This window comes from Nylanderia fulva, unplaced genomic scaffold, assembly GCF_048542155.1.
Source record: "Nylanderia fulva isolate GAGA-0341 unplaced genomic scaffold, ASM4854215v1 Scaffold5, whole genome shotgun sequence".
Classification (NCBI taxonomy): Eukaryota; Metazoa; Arthropoda; class Insecta; order Hymenoptera; family Formicidae; genus Nylanderia; species Nylanderia fulva.
In genome coordinates, this window is record NW_028190587.1 from 5661564 (window position 1) to 5681160 (window position 19597).

The window sequence follows — 19597 nt, forward strand, 5'->3', positions numbered from 1 at the left end:
AATATTTTTTAAAAATATAGATATATGTATAATGTTAATTTAATGTAAGAATGAAAAATGAGTAGATATAAATGTTCTATATATTTATATAGAATAATAAATTATTTTTTTAATATTAGATCTGTAGAGAGAGTAAAGCTTATCATTTTAATACAATAATATTACTATTTTTTATTTCTAAATTATAGGTCGACAATGAGAGGAAACACAGCTGACAATTATTTATGGATTGAAAACGATGCAGTTTTGATTAATTTTTAATGCCGTGGGAAAAATTAATTATTATGAATAACTACAGCATAAAAAATCTCAACTCACTGACTGAATTTCAAACCCTGCCATAGACGCAATTAATTTTCCTCGAAGAGAAATCGACCGTAAATTTAATTCTAACTTATCGATATATGTATACCGTAAGAAACGGACCCTTGACAAAGTGGTGAGTCGGAGCATCTTTTCCAAATTTCGTGTGGTCGATCCTCGTTTGCGATCCAAATGATCGACTTGGCTGATCCGACAGCCGCTACTTCGCGACTTTTTCCTCGAGCGCAATTGTAAAGATTATCTGCCGGTTCAGAACTGCGAGTCGCGAAGAACCAATGATGCCGACAAATCGCGAACAATGTGTGAATACATCACGCGACATTTATATATCGCGGTGGGATCTCTTTAATGCTCGGGTACATATATACAGTCTGAATCACATTTGCCGCGGGTTTCGTGCGTAACGGCGCGTGCTGCGCATCATCGCGCAGTGCCGTATGAGCTTCCTACAATTATTTTTCTTCGTTTGACATATCGCCGATTTTAATATCGAGAGACATGTGTTTCTAAAATTTTTATAAAATTTACATATAATTTATATCGTGGAAAAAAATTAGTCTAGCTAAATTTTAACTAATAGCTAATATTTTTTAACTATAGAATTCTTCGTTAAACTACAGCTAAAAAATATTATTTCAATATCGAGAGAGGGAGATATGCGTGTTTTTAAAATTTACATATAATTTATATCATGGAAAAATATTAGTCTAGCTAAATTTTAACTGACAGCTAATATTTTTTAACTATAGAATTCTTCGTTAAACTATGGCTAAAAATATTATTTTAATATCGAGAGAGAAATATGCGTGTTTTTAAAATTTACATATAATTTATACCATGGAAAAAAATAGTTTAGCTAAGTTTTAGCTGATAGTTAATAAATGATAGCTAATATTTTTTAGCTATATATATAGTATTCTTCGTTAAACTATAGCTAAAAAATATTATTTTAATATTAATACCTCAGCTAAAATTTAGGCATAACTAAATTTCAGGTTGCGATATAGGAACAATTAAAATTTAGCTATGGTAGCTAATTTTTTTTATGTGATTAAAAAACTAACACTAAGAAGATATAATATAGTGCATTTAAAAGCATAATTAATTTGATTATTTCTTTTTTTAAATAAAATATTTGTATAATAAATCTCAGGAGATTAAATTAGAACAGCGATACATATGCATGTTGACATATGTCATATAATATAGGTATTTTATTTTAACAATAGAAACAAAAAGATTTTTAAAATATTTGTCGTTCATTGGAGAAATATTAAATTTAAATAGATTGTCTGAATTTAATTAAAAAAATGGCATTTTTAAATATTTGCAAACTGTGCTTTCATCTGCAAACAATGATACAAAACAAATCTATATTAATTCAATGCCGGAAAAAATTGAAAAAGCACAAGTTTTGCGCTTTTTTATACCGTTCACAAATATATATATACAGAATAATAAACGGTATGTAGAATATGTAATTTCTCAAAATACATGTAGAATTGTTCAGGATAGAATTTCAGTAGACAAAAAAAGATTTTTTCGAAATAAACGATAAAATAAAATTTATATATTGTATATATATACATATATAAAATATTTCAACGATTAGCAATATGCGGCACAGATATAATTGCAAGCGCTTTGTAATCTTCCGCGATTAATCATATGATTACATATATTGTGGATATGGCGCGACGGCGGTTTGATCAAGCAATTTGTAAACCGTGATAAACTCCCGACGCGTTTAAATTGTGATTTTTCTTTTCGTCTTGCAGTAACGTATCTACTGACTCAATTAAGAGCTCGATTGAAAACACGAATGGATCCTTGATTGTCGGGAACGCGTGCATGATTGGATTATATACAAATAAATTCTCAGTTTACTTTGCACAGGTACGTAAATAATTTCGTGAATTAATCAAATCTTTATTCATTTATATTTTATATCATGGGACATGTGCGATCGAAACAGGCTCTACGAGTATATAGTTAAATAAAATCGAAAGCCTGTGCCATTGGTCACTTATTAATGGAAAACTGGTTAAATAATTGATGAGAATGTCAAAGCGAAAAAATATTCTGACACAATTGCCACGAGCAAGAACAACGAATTGAAAATATATAAGAATAAAATTAAGATATTTTGCAATATCATAAATATACATATAATATGCGAGTGTGGTTGAAATAATATATTTACAATAAAAAAATGTACTGAAATAATTTGACATAATTACTATTTATATAAATATAAATTTTTCAAATTATATATAATAGATAATTGTTAATTATTTTTTTCTTATTACACTCTAATAAACATTGTGTTCATTACAAGAAAGCAATAATAATGATAAAAGGAAAAATGGAAATTAAATTGATCGTAAAATATCGCTTTAATTTAAACATGGAGGTTGCTTTTAGCGGCATTCGTTGTGGTTAGTTCTCGCGCTAATCTCGACCAATTAAACTCTCAGTAAACTAATCAATTGTGTGTTGTGCGGAACCTTTACTGGGCTTCATAAAATGAAACGACGCCGTTCGGCAAAACAATGTCATCATCGCCACATGGCAAAGAGCAATGAGCTAATAACACTCTGTCGCGTAATTATACAACGATAAATTATATTTTTTACATGCAATAAATTACGTTTTGAAATTTCATCATCTGACTAAATAGGATGAAAGAATAATAAATTTTAAAAAAAGTCACAAGAGGATCGAGAAATTCCTTATCAAAGAATATTGTTGCAAGAATTTATTTTATAAGAGATTTAGGTATAATAATCTCTTAACTCATTTTTTTAAGAAGAATCAAAAAATTAATCTACAATTTTTACATCAAATTTCTCTTAATATTTTCTCAAGCTTTTAGAAGATTAAATGGCTCGCTTAATTATATAGGTATTTGGAATACAGCAATCATTACATTTTGAATTATTAATATGTGTTGCAAGTTTCTCAGATAGTAGGTTAAATAAATCACAATGTTCGGACATTGAAAAGCCAACTGATTGTAAGAAGACGTCACGTTGTCACATGTATATATGTAATAATATATATATATGGTGGCGATCAATGAACATGTGATAGATAACGACGAACGATCGTAAAATCTGGTAGTAGTAATTGCGAAATAGACGGGACATATACCGTAAAATTCATTGTGATTAATACTCGTAGATGCATCAGAAATTAATGCATGTTGAAGATGAATTAATATTGTCAAAAGTGAATATTATTATTTTCTTTTACAATTTCTCTTTGTAATACGTAAAAATATCTTATATGCTTTTATTAATTAATTTATTGTTATACAATTTCGTAATGGTTTTATTATTATTGCAATCTGTTATGGAAATGCAAGTTGATATTATTAGTTTCGATAATTTGAAACCTTTACATATTATGTATTAAGGTATCGATATTATTAAATTCATTTATATGATATTAATAAGGTTCCTGTTCTTGTCATTGAAATGTATATCGCTGCATATTATTTGTGGAGGGTAAATATGTATATGTGACAACTATAGACGCTATTGAAAACCGATGAAATATTTATAATTATATGATAAAGAGTATACAATGTCCTGTTTTCAGCATGTTACTTTAATCCAATTGTAATATAAATACAATTATAGTATAATAAACTTATTTAAACATTTCCTGCCAGAAAAAATTTTATCATAAAAGATACATTTAATATTTTTTTAAAAGAGCGTTGCATTAAATTTTAGCCAATTAGTAAATTTAAACTGTAATAAACAAAACATTCCATTCAAATTCTTCAAAATTATTCGAATAAATAATTCAAAGAATTTGGTATGACGCCGTATAATCGCATAAATCTATTGATCATTTTCGATTCTTTTTTCTGGTATGAGATTTGTTGTAAATAATTTATTTCGGAGTACACCAAGTAAAATATGTATTCAATATTTTGTTAGATTTTTAACTATAATTTATTTTTATTTCATATAGATAATAATATTAATTTTCAAGTTTTTGTCTTAGAATTGTATTCAACTAATTTACATTAATTACCAAATAAAATTAAAAATGTTTGAATTATAACATTATTCTTTGCGATAAATAATAAATTCAAGGCAATATAATTTTGTTCGATAATTAAAAGTTATCTTAATGTAAAAAAAATTACACATATCCTTGTCACAATTTATTTATGACAAATTATTCACAAAAATGTAATTTCAAGTCTTTGCAAAAATATTTTAAATCACAAAGTTCTCTGTAAAAAGCCTTTTTATGTATATAAAAAAATTATTTATTTTATCGAAAGCATCCATTGCAGAATATATAATTTTAACTCAACGTTCATAATTACGATAAATTTTGCACGGTTTACGTCAAGCGCGACAAACATCGTAAGTAAAAATATCTAATGCTGCTTATTCTAAGTCAACAAACACTATAAATATCGAGGAAGTAAATATCAACGAAAATAGTACAGTAATTACCGTTCGCAAAATATACGTCGCGAATTTCACTGATCGTAGTCCATTTACAAGTCATGTGTTTACTTTGAAAATTTTATCCATTGGAAACTTGCGACGCAATTTAAGAAAATTATGTCTGTCACGAATCATAGTCAATTTGCAAGAAACGTCCCCTGACACCTATTATCCGTGTTATTTATCGTTTCTCAAGAACTAGATCAACTAAATCTTGGCATGTTCGTCGTAGTAAAGATAAAAGAGGACGAGATTAGTTTCATTCATGAAACTTCGCTTGAACATTTTCGGAGGCTGCAATCGTAATTATCTATCGACGATTGAAAAAGTGACTCTAATAAAAAATTGACTTAACCATATAAATTATATTTTATTGTATACATAAGATTCATAAAATTATGGAGATCAAATAAAAAGAGATTTTTAAATATACATATGTATATCGTTAAATTATATTTAAGAATATATTTTTTAATATATAAAGATATACAAAAGTTGAGTGTTTTAAACGATACATGATTTGAGTAATTTTTTAAATCATGTCAATTGTGCTTTTGAAATAAACGTAATAAAGATAGATATTTTTATATCTCATAGTTTTTATATAATTTATAAAATCTAATATTTTTAATACAAGAAAATTTTATACTCGCAAAAAGATTTTCTTTAACTCTCAATACTATAAAAATAATGTGATAAAAAATACGATTACTTCTCTTAATTTAAATTTTCACTGAAAAAACTCGATAGGTAAAATATCGAAAAAATTATCATTAAAATTTATCATAAAAATACATCATTAAAATTTTGTAAATCTTATGCAATGTATGTTATACATATACAACACATCATATAAAAATTTTATACTTTTTTAATATTTAATATTTTTTATTATATTATATATTCCTTATATTGTTTCTGTTATGTGTAATAAAAGACACTATTATCTACCTGTTTGCTTCTGTTCCAGAACGATTGAATAGCTTGTTGACACGTCGAGGAAAGAGAGCCGTAAGTTTTACTACCAGATGCTTGTGACGGCAAGGATGAGAAAGATGCATTTCGCCGATTGTTCAAAAGATTCGTTCTCTCGTTTGTATATTCCATGGAACGGAGATCAGTGTCAGATCCGTTCATGCTCCAATTAGTCGCGATCATGTATAATATAATTAATCATTAAGATTTTGCGCGTCATATTTATCGTCGTATTTTCGTTCCTCGGTCATCTCTTGGGTCGCATATTTATCGAAACGATTCAACGTGATTTTATTCATATTCTTAAACAATCTGCATATATAAATAGACTCATCTCTCATTTCTACCTCTTTTATCCTTCCCACAATTTTATTATTCCTAATTTCTTCCTGCGCAATGGAGATGTATTTGTTTCATTGACTCTAATGATTTTATAGTTACAGTGCAAAAAATGCATTTCAGTCAAATTCGATGTTGCGACATACTTGTTGAATGTAAAATGATCATTTTTTCGGGGAAATACCGTCAGCGTTTTGTTGACGTTCACAGAAGTTGGTTTATTCGGTTTATTGTTACGCGATCATTTTTCGCCGGCGTTTCATGCATTCGACGAATGGATGCGATTGAAATTAAGTATGCGCAGGGTGTCCAAGGCTGCATAACACGTGTCGTTCATGATTATTCACGCTCATATCGGTAAATTTCCAGGACATTATACACACGGCTTTGAATAATAGTCGCACTGCAATCGGAGATTCACTGACGTTACGAGACCCACTCATTTATGAAATAAAAAAACCGTCATTTGCACCGGTGAATACATCGCAATTCGTAGCACGAAATATTGTAATTTCCTCGCAACACCCCGTTATTTTCTTAGAATGAACTGTTATTTTCCGCAACCACGAGAAACACACGAAACAGTGCACCAAATATATGCACAAAAGTGTCTAAAATAAATCGCTTTGTTTTCGAGAAACACACATCTATATCGCGTCACATGTCTCAACACATTCCTGTATCCTGATGCGAAACTCGTTTGGGAAGAAGAGGAATTTCAGACGTCGGGTTCCGTCTTTAGGAAAATTCGTCGAGAGACTCGGGGACTCTCTGAAAAGTCTCGAAATGTTCGTTTCGCAGATAACAAAGAAGAATTAACTCGTCTTTGTTTCCGTTTCGAATTGTACTCTATATCTGCGAAGAAGTGTTGCTGAGAGTCACGAGAGATAAACTCTGGAGGGCGACTTTCTCATTTCTCTCTTATGCGGAAAACTACGACCTTTCGACACGACGAATCGTTTGCGATGAGTCATTATCGCGTACATAAATCATAATCATTATCACACTTGCGTATACGAATATAAACATGACAGCGATTTGGAAATAAATAAAAAGATAGAGAGAAAAATTGCTCAAGTCGTGATTGAGATTACGGCGATGAATTTCACGACCTCTTGTAAATCAACGTTCATGAAACGAAAGGGTGATATTCCACTGTCGACAGTCAAGAATGTATGATCAATTATCATATACCGACACATTGATAAGACGCGGCCATTCGCGGCAAGATATCCTATCTTGAGATAGAAGGAGGTTGTAGAAGGAGAAAATAATCTTATCTGTAATATCGATAGAATTTTAGGCAAGATATTAAAAATCTTAGAAATATAGAAAAAGTACCATTCTCTCATGTCAATTAATTTTTATACATTTATTTTTTTTTGTTTCGCTGAAATTAAATAAAACACATCTACACATGTTGAGTCCAGTAATAAAAAAAATAAATTAAATAAAGTATCAAACATTGTCAACAATGATACCTGTTTTTGAATTACTATGATCTGTCAAGATGGCAAAGCGTGGATTATATGAATTTCTACCTTCCTACCTTTTAATAGCATATATGTGGAACATCGATGAGAGGTGGTCAAAGATATCTCTGGCAATGTATCAATGGTTACCACGAATTACGAGTGTGCATCGTGATTCATGGTACCATTAATAAAATTTCACAATTGATTTTGCTCGCGATTCGAATGACAGATTTATACTAGCTTGTCGTGACACGAGGAACTTTCTAATCGATCAACCGTAAGACACGCTTCTTGTAACTCTTCGAGTATTCTGTATAATGTCGAAGAATGTCAACTGCCGTATGAAATTGCGAAACAAGATATCCCGTTATTTAGCCTTCCATAACTGCCGATTCACGTACATTTTTGGCAGCACTTGATAAATGACTAATGCCTCTATCATAATTCAGCACATAAACACTTGAATGTTGTTTTAATTATGCAATAATATATAAATGTTCTAGGTTAATGGCCATTAATATTTGATTACATTTAAGTATTATCAAATCTTGTCTTTTTTATGAAATGCATGACTTCATAATTATAGATCAAAATAAAATATTAAAAAGATATAAAACATATGAGAAATTTAAATTAATTTAAATTACATTAAATATCCTAAATCAAAATATTAATTTCGTCTAAAAATTATAGAAAATAATTTGATTATTTGAAAGAGAGAACAAAAGTACATACACATTATAAAAAAAGAACATTGACCGATTTAAAAAAATTTATCTAGTCCTTCCAGAATAAAAAATGATTAATCGTCGTTATTCTTATATATGTAATAGTCAAATAATCAAAAAGAAAATGATCGCTACTTAAAAGACAAAGTTGCATTGCAGTCTCATTTATCTCATCGCACTCATTCAAATAATAAATTAACAAAAATAATACTGAAAATATGACGCGCAGGCGGAATATTTTGAGACACAATTTATGCACGAGTTGTCTCGATTAGTTAAAAATAATTTTCATTAAAATAACCGCCCGCGCAACACACATTCGTCTGAACCGGATATCTTGAATTACGAGCAAACATAGCCAAGAACTTTTGTCTAACGCCGTGGATGGTGATAATGAGAGATTTGGCAAGGTTATCGGTATCTTCGAAAAGAACGAAGACACATTAATCAGCGTCGCACCTAAAATTCGCGATATATGCGCGTTGGCACTAAAACCCTGAGAGGTAACTGAAAATAAATTTGCGGCTGCATAACCGCGAGAAGATCGATGCATCATGCGGGTGCAGCAGTTGATCGCCGAGAACAATGTAACGATGCGCAGCATTATTTTAATATGCACAATCAGTGTTGTGCTTAGATGATTTTAAAATTAGCTAGATAAAGACGAGATAAAAATATGTACATTTATCTTAGATGAGATGAAGATGATTTTGTTTTGAATATATCCAAATAAAAGATAATATTATATATAGTGATTCATCTAGATAATTTCCAGGTAATATTTTTAAGACTGCTTATATGTAAACAGTTATAAAAAATTATAAAAGAAATAAAACATATATTCATATTTTTATTTATAAGTTTGTATTGCTTACTGTTAATGATAAATTCTATTACTTCAGTATTTTTATGTGCTATGATTCTAAATCAAATTATCTGAACAAATTATTTTAGATAATTTAATAAAGATAAACTTTTTTCGTCTAAGATGCAAATGTGCACAATAAAATTATTATATAAACAAGTGTTTATACTTGTATTTATCCTGTTTGTGATTAACATCATAAAATTATCAAGTGAAATAATACTGCTACATTTGCATTCAGCGTGCTTTCTTAACATCAAATAATTTAAAAATTACAATCTTATTAATTATGTTTGTATTTAACATATACATACATGTTAGCTACCTATATGTTTAATTTCTTTTTTTTCTACAAACACGTAATATCATCATATGATCGAAATGATTTATTATGATGAAAAAAACACGTGTAAATAAGTTTTATAACAAATTGTTTTTTCAGGAAAGAAAAATATAACACGTGTAATGTGTTATAACAACAGCATCTCGAATTACAAAATATATTTTACATAGAGAAAAGCAGAGAAAAATCGTGTAATTTTTAAGAAATATTTTGGTTGTCTAAAAAAAAATATTATTTCTTTTGAAAATTATTTTTCTCTATGTAAAATATATTTTATAATTCGAGATATACAAAATAAAAAAATTTTCAGAGATGAATTAATTCTTAATTGTCAGAGTATCTATTTCAATGCTTGTTAAACCATGAAAATATAAAGAATCTGGCTGCAAAAAGGGCCAGTCGAAAATGTATAATGCTCATTAATTAAAAATTTGAGATAAATGACAAGTGTCTTTGATTTGTATATGAGACAAATTGAATTTAATACGAGAGAATAAGCATTTTTAATATCGCGAATTTTACGAGGGAATAAGCGATTTTCATAAATCAGTTGAAATAATGTAAAAATGCATGATTAAAGCACTTTGACATTACGTAGAGCGAAGTTTATATGGATGCAAAGCTTGCATAATTTGCACAATTAATGGCATTGCCGATGGCCTGTACTATAAATTATATGAATTTAATTTTTTCAAATTTAATGGTATACTAAATTGATCGCAAGAGATTACTGAAAATCTGGAAATGAAATAATCGTATCGGGATGTAGTATTGAATATCATTTCCTTGAAACAAAATTGCATCGTTTGCAATATATTTTTTTAAATTAATATAATTCATGGTCTAATTGAATTAATAATTGATGGTAACCAAAAGTAAAGAAGATGCAGATATAGTGTGTTTAAATGCTAAAAATGTCAAAATTAAATTATCATGTTTTCTATTTGCAGAAATTTCGGATGTATATCTACCTTTAGTATAATCAGACTAAAGTTACATCAAGAAATACGAAAGACATAAATATGCTCGCAACAAAGGAAATTTTTATCACATTGTTCTTTAATTTAAGCGAGATATGACATGACGAATGTCGGTCGCGATGAGAGATGCTGCTAAACGAGAGAGTTTTGAATTGTCGCGTGTTTTCGCTATTGAAAGCACACTGCCAAACAGAAGAATTCTACGTGACTTCGCACGATAATATGAATGACGTAGTTTTGACCCATTCAGCACCAGAATAGAGAATAGGTCAGTCAGAAAATGTGTGAAATAATATTCGTATATATGCATCCATCTCGTTCTCGTCGACGAGAAACACACGCGTTTTTATATCACGCGCACGTTTTACGATTTATTTCAGTGCATATACAATAACATTTTTAATAAATACGTGAAAATACACGATAATAAAAATCGTAGTGGAGATTAATTGTCCTTTTATATTATATTTCGCCTTTGCGAAAGTCTGTTAATAAAATTCATGTTCGTAAAAGAATTTCATATATGCTTATCTGTACATATTTTGCGTTATCTGCGTTTTCCTGTATTATTAAAGTTTAAAAAAAGTTTAGTTTCGCACAAAGTTGCTGCAAAATATTTCACATATTTCGTATCTTTAAAAGTTACGTACATTCGCAGTAATATTTAACAGATTTCCCTGAAATAGACATCTCTGTAATTTTGTCCTCAAAAATTCGAAAGAATTTAAACACAATTTTTGTCGCGTGACAGCTATGTTTAATAAAATTCATCGGGAAACAAATGATCGCGTAATGTTTCTCCGATAAAGTTACCTCGTGAAACCGATGTTCCAGACGATGCACGATGTTTTGAGGCCGTCCTTTCAACAGAGAAAATTGATTTCTGCGACATTCTGCCGTCGCAGTAACATGCTTGTAAGTCTTGTCAACGAGCACTCTGGTCTTCGTTCGCAGATGTGACATTTTTGTAATGTATGACTAACTTTTTCGAACGAATTAATCGTTAGATTCTCGTCCGATGCACGAGAAAGATTCATTCACAACGTCTTGAAAATGAATATATACATATATTCCATTTAAATCCGCACTGTTTACGCACTATAAATAAACTTTCAACTCCGGTATTTTCGATGAAAAGCGAAAAGAGCCGGCCTTGATATATAAATCCTACGATGCTTCTCACGACGTTGGCCGCGCTTTAATAATTTCACGATACACAGACGTTCACCTCAGTTAACTCTCATAATTGCTGAATTAATCGCGTGAGGCGGAATTTAGCAACGTATCGCGTCACGTCGCGTCGAATCGCGACGTCATGCCGAGCCAAGTTGAATCTCGAAATTGCGGTTTTTCTTCGTAACAACGAATGCAGGACTGTCTATTGCATTCGTTTCCTTGACTCTCTTCTCGCTAGTCTCAAGGCTACGGGGGGTATGCTTTAAAGTACGATTGTTCTTGTTGTGTTTGACGCTATAATAACATTTATAATTACCTTAGATTTGTAATCGCGCACGAATATTGCAATCGCAACTGATATGAATTTTTTCAGAAAAACGGGGAATATGTAAAGAGTATCGATTTTGTTCGAGATGCTAATTAACAGATTGCGCAATCGTGATTAATACACACGGACGATTAATTCTATTTAAATATAATGCTACTTATTTTTCCAACTTAATTATTGTAAACTAATCAAAGCTTTGTTTTTTTCATAAATTTAATTTATAAATTTAATAACGATTTTTTATTATATATGTGTATTGAGATGTTAATATAGATAAAAGATATTTCATTAATGGAATGATAAGCCTTAAGTCCGCTCTTAAAACCATATCGCATCCGCTTTTAAAAAAACAGTATATTTTATCGATATATTTCTTTGCAGAATTCTATGATAAAATTTATATTGTGTCAATTTGTGTATTTTTTTATACTGTTTTTCTCACCAGATACATCTAGTTGTTAAAAAATCGAGACAAATCACACTCATATTTGCACAAGATCATCGCTAGCAGTTTTTTCGAGAGTACCGTGATAAAGATATTGTTAGCATAGAATATCGCTTTTTTCGACCTATATCTGTAGTTAAAATAAACACGAATAGCGTTTCACATATCGCACAATAATATAAAAATCACTTTAAATGATAATAATTCTTCTGAGTATTTAATATGTATAATCGAAATACATATGTTATTGGATATTAAAAAAATTATTTATCAATGATTATCGCGAACGACCGACACCGTGCATATGACTTCGGCAACTCGCATCACGATACTGACGAAAAAAGAACCGTCGTCATAATCTTAAAGGAGAATTATTAGGGGTAAAAAGTATAATTGGTCGAACGATCGAACCGTGGGAGAGGCACGATGAATCAGCTGATCCCGCATATTATAGGAATTTGCATTTAATTGCTACACTGTTACGAGAAAAACAAATATATATAAATGTGTGTGAGCATATTTACCAACATTTTTATACACAGAATCTTCTCTTTCCTTGATTATTAATCATTTCAACTTGATACGCACATATCGCATTTTTTTAAATACCTGCATGATAGCGATCACTATGCATCTGACATGTGCAAAACATTTTTTGTAAATTTTTATATAGCTATTATTCTATATTTTATTATTTATTTAACTGCAACATTTTTAAGAATTTTTTTGATAGTTTATCTATTATCATTATATAATAAAAAAACTGAATTAAATTAAATTAAATTAATGTTTAAAGATTGTTAAAATATATAAATATATACACACACATTCATACATATATGTGAATTCTAGTAATTAATTTTAGAATTTAAGTACGAAGAATTTATAAATGCTTCAAGTTATTATTATGAAGTATTCATGCCAAGTATATGAATTAGTGCTAACTAGATTTTTTCAAAGACGCGGAAACTAAACGGAAATATGAGTCATTTCAACGTAAGTATGATATAATACATATAGTCGTATCAGTGAATCACTATTTACATAATATGATAATAATCGAGAATAATAAATAAACTCGCAAAATTCTTTTCTTTATTTGCATTTTCATATTGCATAGGGATTTAAATAAAAAAAGTAAAAAAATGAGATGCATTGTGAAATGAGACTGATTTAAGAAATACTGTTTTCTTAGGACAATTATCGCTTCAATTTTATTTTAAAATATGAAATTGAAGGACAACTTTTACACATACATATCAAAGACGTTGACATCTGTTGGTTCGCGTGCCGCGAATTATTTTCGCACTCGGCATCGAGTGTTTCACGAGAAGTAAATCGGGTGAATTCAGGTCGCGAATATAGGGCAGGAAAACGATCGAACAGTAAGAAGTCCAAGGTACAAGAAATGTAGAAACTCACACTGCCGATTTGCAAACAATATCCTTGTTAAACATTCAAGTATTTAATATCGTTTTCATTAAAATTTACGTGTATTCTCTATTGTCTATTGAGTTTATTTCATATTGAATCATTTCTTTCAAACGCTTAAAAAAGTCAATTTTGTGAAATATAATTTAGCTTAAAATTTTTAGCTCAAAAAAATTTCCCAATTGATCTATTCCAATTTCCAATATAATTATTCGCAATAAATAAAATTAATAACTTTTCAAATTACGGACTTGTATAAGACTTATCTTTCCATCAGAATAATATGTTATAAACACATTAATAAAAATTTATTCAGTACACGATTGTTATTTACAAAAAAATTAATTTAAAAAGTTATATATAATGTTTAGAATGAGAAATTTACAAGCAATAATTAAATATCTTTCAAATAATAGTAGTGGCAAATAAGAGATAATTAAAACGCAAATTTACCCTGCTCTTTGTTTGAAAATTGTAGAAACGATTATGAGAATTCTCGTCACTAATTTAAGGATGCAATGAAATAGTTGTCATAAACCACGGTAAAGTAGATCGAGGTCAAGGATCGAACGCTTAGACTTTTAATCATTCGTTAAACGTGCGCAAGATATAGCTAAGTCACATCATTACTTCGTTGTCATTCATAATCGTCATGACCATCACGATTTTTTATATCACTTTGCGAAATATCGCAAAATACAAAACCGAACAAAGGATGCATTATTAATGAGAATCCCTTTTTTGAATGATTATTCATTCTCATTCATGCAATTAGAATTCTTCTCATTTTAAATAATTTTTATAAATTTACCGGCACACGATATTATAAAAAAATCACATTGCACAAATTATAAGTTTTCTATTTAACTAATAATAATTATAAATCTCATTAACAGGAGCAAAGTATTACTAAAAATTTTACACTAAATTTCACTTTTAGAAAAACTTCATTGATACATCACTGCACACATCGATAAATATATATATATAAATTGGAGATTAATAGAATATATATATATATATATATATATTCTATTAATCTCCAATTTATATTTAGTAAATTTTAACTTTTTTAATTCATCGTTATTTTTGAATTTAATTTATTTCATACTTTTTCCGATTTGCATGTCAGCGATAGAAAAAATTCTTCAGTGAACGACGTGCAAGTAGTTTTTGCGCACTTTTATATGGCAGCTATTGTCTGCATTCACGTGAAATTCAGAACAATCGTAACAAAAAAGATCGCGGATTGACGATAATAGTTCGATCGACTCCGCTCGGCTAAGTTTGCACGAGCGGCGCAACATCCTTCGCGTACTGCAGCCGAGGGAACAATTGACCGAGGCAACAACACCTGACACTCGCGTGTGGGCGATCCATCCACGTGGTCGGCGCGTTCACCAGGTGATACGAGAAAAGAGAGGGAAACACGCATCGTGATTGAGATGACGCCGACGACGACGTCATCTCATCGTATAGGAGTACGTAGGAAAATATTAAGATGTGTCGGTTCTTTTGATATCTGACAATGTTAAATCTTTGGCAGATGCATTTTAGATATGGTAGATATCTCGTCTAGATATATTAGCTCATATTTTCGTAATACGCATTTTATCATAAGCTATTTATGTGCTAAATGTGTGTTGAGATAAGATTGTATTTAAAATGTCAATAAAATAAAAAGCTTTATTTATAGAGGTAAATCTGCGGTAAGAATACTATGTAGTATTTTAAATAGAGTTATTTATATACATTGGTTTATATATTCTCACCGCATTTATTTAGTATTGACGATTTAATTTTAGATTTTATTTGATAAATATAGAAACAAAGTTTTTAATGTTAATAAAAGGGTTATTAAAAATTCAACGAGTATATTAAATATCTATGTATATTAAAACTATGGACTACCACATACAAATTCTATATTTAAAACTTTTTACTTCGCTAAATACCGCAAATAATTTAACCGTAATATAATAAAAAAATAGTAAATATATTAATTATTAAACATATATTAAATAAATAAATATTATTGATTTGAAAAAAAAACTATCTATATAAAATACTTATTTCACCCTCTTTTCTTCTTTCAACATTTCAGTATCTTGTCTTGGATATTTTTAACCGCCTCACTTCCAGTCACAAGATTATTAACTATCAGAGTCATTTCAAAATTAAAGTCTTCAAAAAATGACTATTTATTTTATTATTCATTTTGACATATGTCGAATTAATATCGATCACGTGAGAGTTGCGCGCGTTAACCAGAAGTACAAACAGCTGATCATTGAATGCATCAGCTGTTCTAGACTAAACAAATGTTAATTGCTGAACAAATATAATATTGCTGACATGTATTTATAGTGAGAATAGATAACGGCTCATGCTGTAGATGTTTGCCAACGTGTTTATGAGACAACGTGGAAAATTTAAATAAAGAAGAAGAGTTATTGACCGAATTATAAAACACAAATTGACACATGAAAAAAAATTAGCCACCATAGCTAAATTTTAGCTGTTCCTATATTACAACCTGAAATTTGGTTATGTGCCTAAATTTTAGCTATGATAGTAAATTTTAGCTATGATAGCTAATATTTTTAGCTATAGAATCCATTAAACTACAGCTAAAAAATATTAGTTATCATAGTTAAAATTTAGACATAATAATTAAACAGGTTGTATAATATAGGAACAGCTAAAAGTTATGGTAGTTAATTATTTTTTCTCTTTTTGTAATGTGTGCAATGTGTAGAAGAAAGAAAAGCAATTAATCACAAGCATAAGAATCTAAAATTAAATTTCTTTAGTTGCAAGTTTTGAAAAATATGGTCAGCAGTTTTTGATGGTACACTGAAAAAAATTGTTAACTTGACTAAACCTTTCAACTAAATTACTATTTTGTTAATTGAACATCTATTAGTATTTAAATCAAATATATACGGTTTGTTAGATTTAATATGTTATATTTAATTTAAATATTTTTACTTGTTCAATTAATAAAATAATATTTATTTGAAAGATTTAGTCAAGTTAATAATTTTTTTATAAAGTACATAGAAACAGCGATGCGCAAAATGCGCAATTTAGATTGTTAAGAGTCTTATTTGTTATACAGAAAAACATTGTTTTTCACGCATAAAATGATAATAATTGCGAATTGCTATATATAGAAAAATATTAGATAAACCAAGTTTCATAATAATTGTTGAGCAATTTTATATATATGCGATACATGAAAAATGCACGAGCCAATACGAGCCATTTGGCTTGTTTTTCTAACAATAGAAATACTTGCGTGGAAAAACATATACGTGAAATAATATTTCTCTAATTGCCATAGTAAAGTTTAATATTATTTTCTGTCGAAATAATCGATAATTTTAATTTAAAAAATATGACAATAACTGTCGAAAACAAACTTTGATGTATCTATATTTGTGCACGCTCGTGTGTTGTTTTATCCCCCATTTTATCCATAATTATTTTGAAAATTATTAGTTTGCAAACTATTTACCAGATCAGAATCCGAATTAGAGTTGAACCACGATCTAGGATTCCAAGAAGATATATTCCATTTTGGAGATGTAACGAAAATATTTCCCGATCCGGATGGCGATTCGTCTTGGTGCGACATTCTCAGCGAACGAATGTATTACAAATTCGCTGATGATTTCGACGACCGTTAAAGTCGTATCATCCGGTTTATATTTACATGTGATCGCTCGACAAATGTTGTCAGTTTGTGAATACTCACATGACCAGCGGCTCTCAAACTTCGAAGGCGTAAAAAGCGCAACAAAAATATTTGTGCACAATCATATAATATTATGATTTTAAAAACTAGATAATTTGTCTAAAGATATACTCTTTCTCGCGCTCATAATAATTTATAATCATTTAATGTTTAAATATAAAATTTTTAATATTAAAAACGCGTGTGTGAGCACGAGAAATATATATATTTTTTTAATCTAAATATTTTTTTGTTATAATAATTTCCACATGTATAATATATAATATGCTTTTTGAGATATTTTCCTATATTATTTTCTTTTTTCACATTTTTATGCAATTACTATTAAAATAAAATAAAATATTAAATGATAATTATTAAATAAATGTAATTATTAGGATGATAAATATAGTAAATATGATAAATTTGCTACCATTTTCAATTGTAATGTTTACGCAAATGCAAACATTGCATTCGTGTATGATATTCGAATGCATATAGATTAATCGATGTGCAATGCGAATCGAGTGCGTATATATAGATATGCTTGTTGGCGATCATTTTCGTATCGATTTAATGCATTATACTGATTAAAGAGCACATATCAATTGTCTTATGCAATTTTCTTGGAACTTATCTACATTCAATGTATAATCGATATATCGTGTGGCGCGTGTAACCGTTTCCACGTGGACCAATCGTGTTCGTAAATACAAACACTAATTTCACATTTAGGATTCATTAACTTAATTGAACTTTTAAATAGCGTGTGTTGTTCGACGATGCAATTCTTCGTAAGTTATGCGCAACACAAACATTGATTGTGCATCACGCAAGTGAAAAGTTCATTATTCGATTAATTGTATCAAACATTCTGTATTATTTTATCTTTTAGTAGTTAAATAGTTATTGAATGTTTATTCAATATATAGTATTTCATAGTTATTTAATGTTTATCACATTAAATTTTATCTGTAGAAATTGTGAAATGAAAGCTATCGTTTCGTGATGAGGATGTATGCAATGTTCCGGACGCTGTCAGAGTTCGTGATAACGAATAGAGTTGATGACACATGATCGATTTCACTTTATGTGCTATTGAATTAACATACCGAACAGAGTAATAAAAAAAATAATATAGTGACTTACCGATTGAAATAAAAGATCCTCTCGGCAAATCCGATATTGTCATGAATAAAATCGCTCTCTCGTGCACCTGAAAAATAAAAAAAAAAAAGATAAAATAGCTGTTCAAAAATTTATATATATTGATAATAATTTCCATAAATCATGCAAATTTAACATGTTCCCTGCCACGTGGATCGTAAATGCTCCATGCTGAACTTTTCTTCTCGTTCAGATAGTTTTATATTTTCGCTATTAATAAAAATGTAACATTATCATAAAATATCTTATAAAATTATGTATTGATGTCTAAATATATATAATGCCATTATTACATTGTGGAGCGTACATGCTACTATGTAGAGAGCTATTTAAATATTCTTTTGTCTTAAGCTTCGTATGCCAAGATTATTATTCCGTTCATTGTCGTACGAGGGTAACAAGCACTTAATTGCAGTCGTTTGACAATATATAATAGAAAAATTATATGATAACATTTATTTTCAATAAAGGAAATAAATTCATAAAATAGAAAATAAGTATATATAGGTACAAAATGTTGGAAAATATGTATGTACCCATAGTAAGAATTTTTTTTTAGAATTTATCCTGAAAATCATGGTAATCGTGTGACAATATGGTATTGGAAAAATTTTATGAGTTTTTCTGATATTAATATTTACCACATAATAAAAAATATTAATCTATCACAAAAAAATATCAAAGAAATGTTCGATTGATTTTACTATGTATTTTAGTAAAATTAATCCAACATATTTTATATCTTATTGTGATATATTATTAATATTTTTATAAATATCAATCAAAGAAATTCTTATAAAATTCTTC

General features: G+C 28.9%; 1 long non-coding RNA gene across 1 annotated transcript; it reads left to right on the forward strand.

Moving 5' to 3' along the window:
* The first annotated feature begins 2060 nt into the window (after positions 1–2060).
* On the forward strand, positions 2061–8054 carry LOC146721343 (uncharacterized). Its single transcript, XR_014925696.1, has 2 exons — positions 2061–2220; positions 5770–8054. It is a non-coding gene; the product is annotated as an uncharacterized LOC146721343 (long non-coding RNA).
* The last annotated feature ends 11543 nt before the right edge of the window (positions 8055–19597 follow it).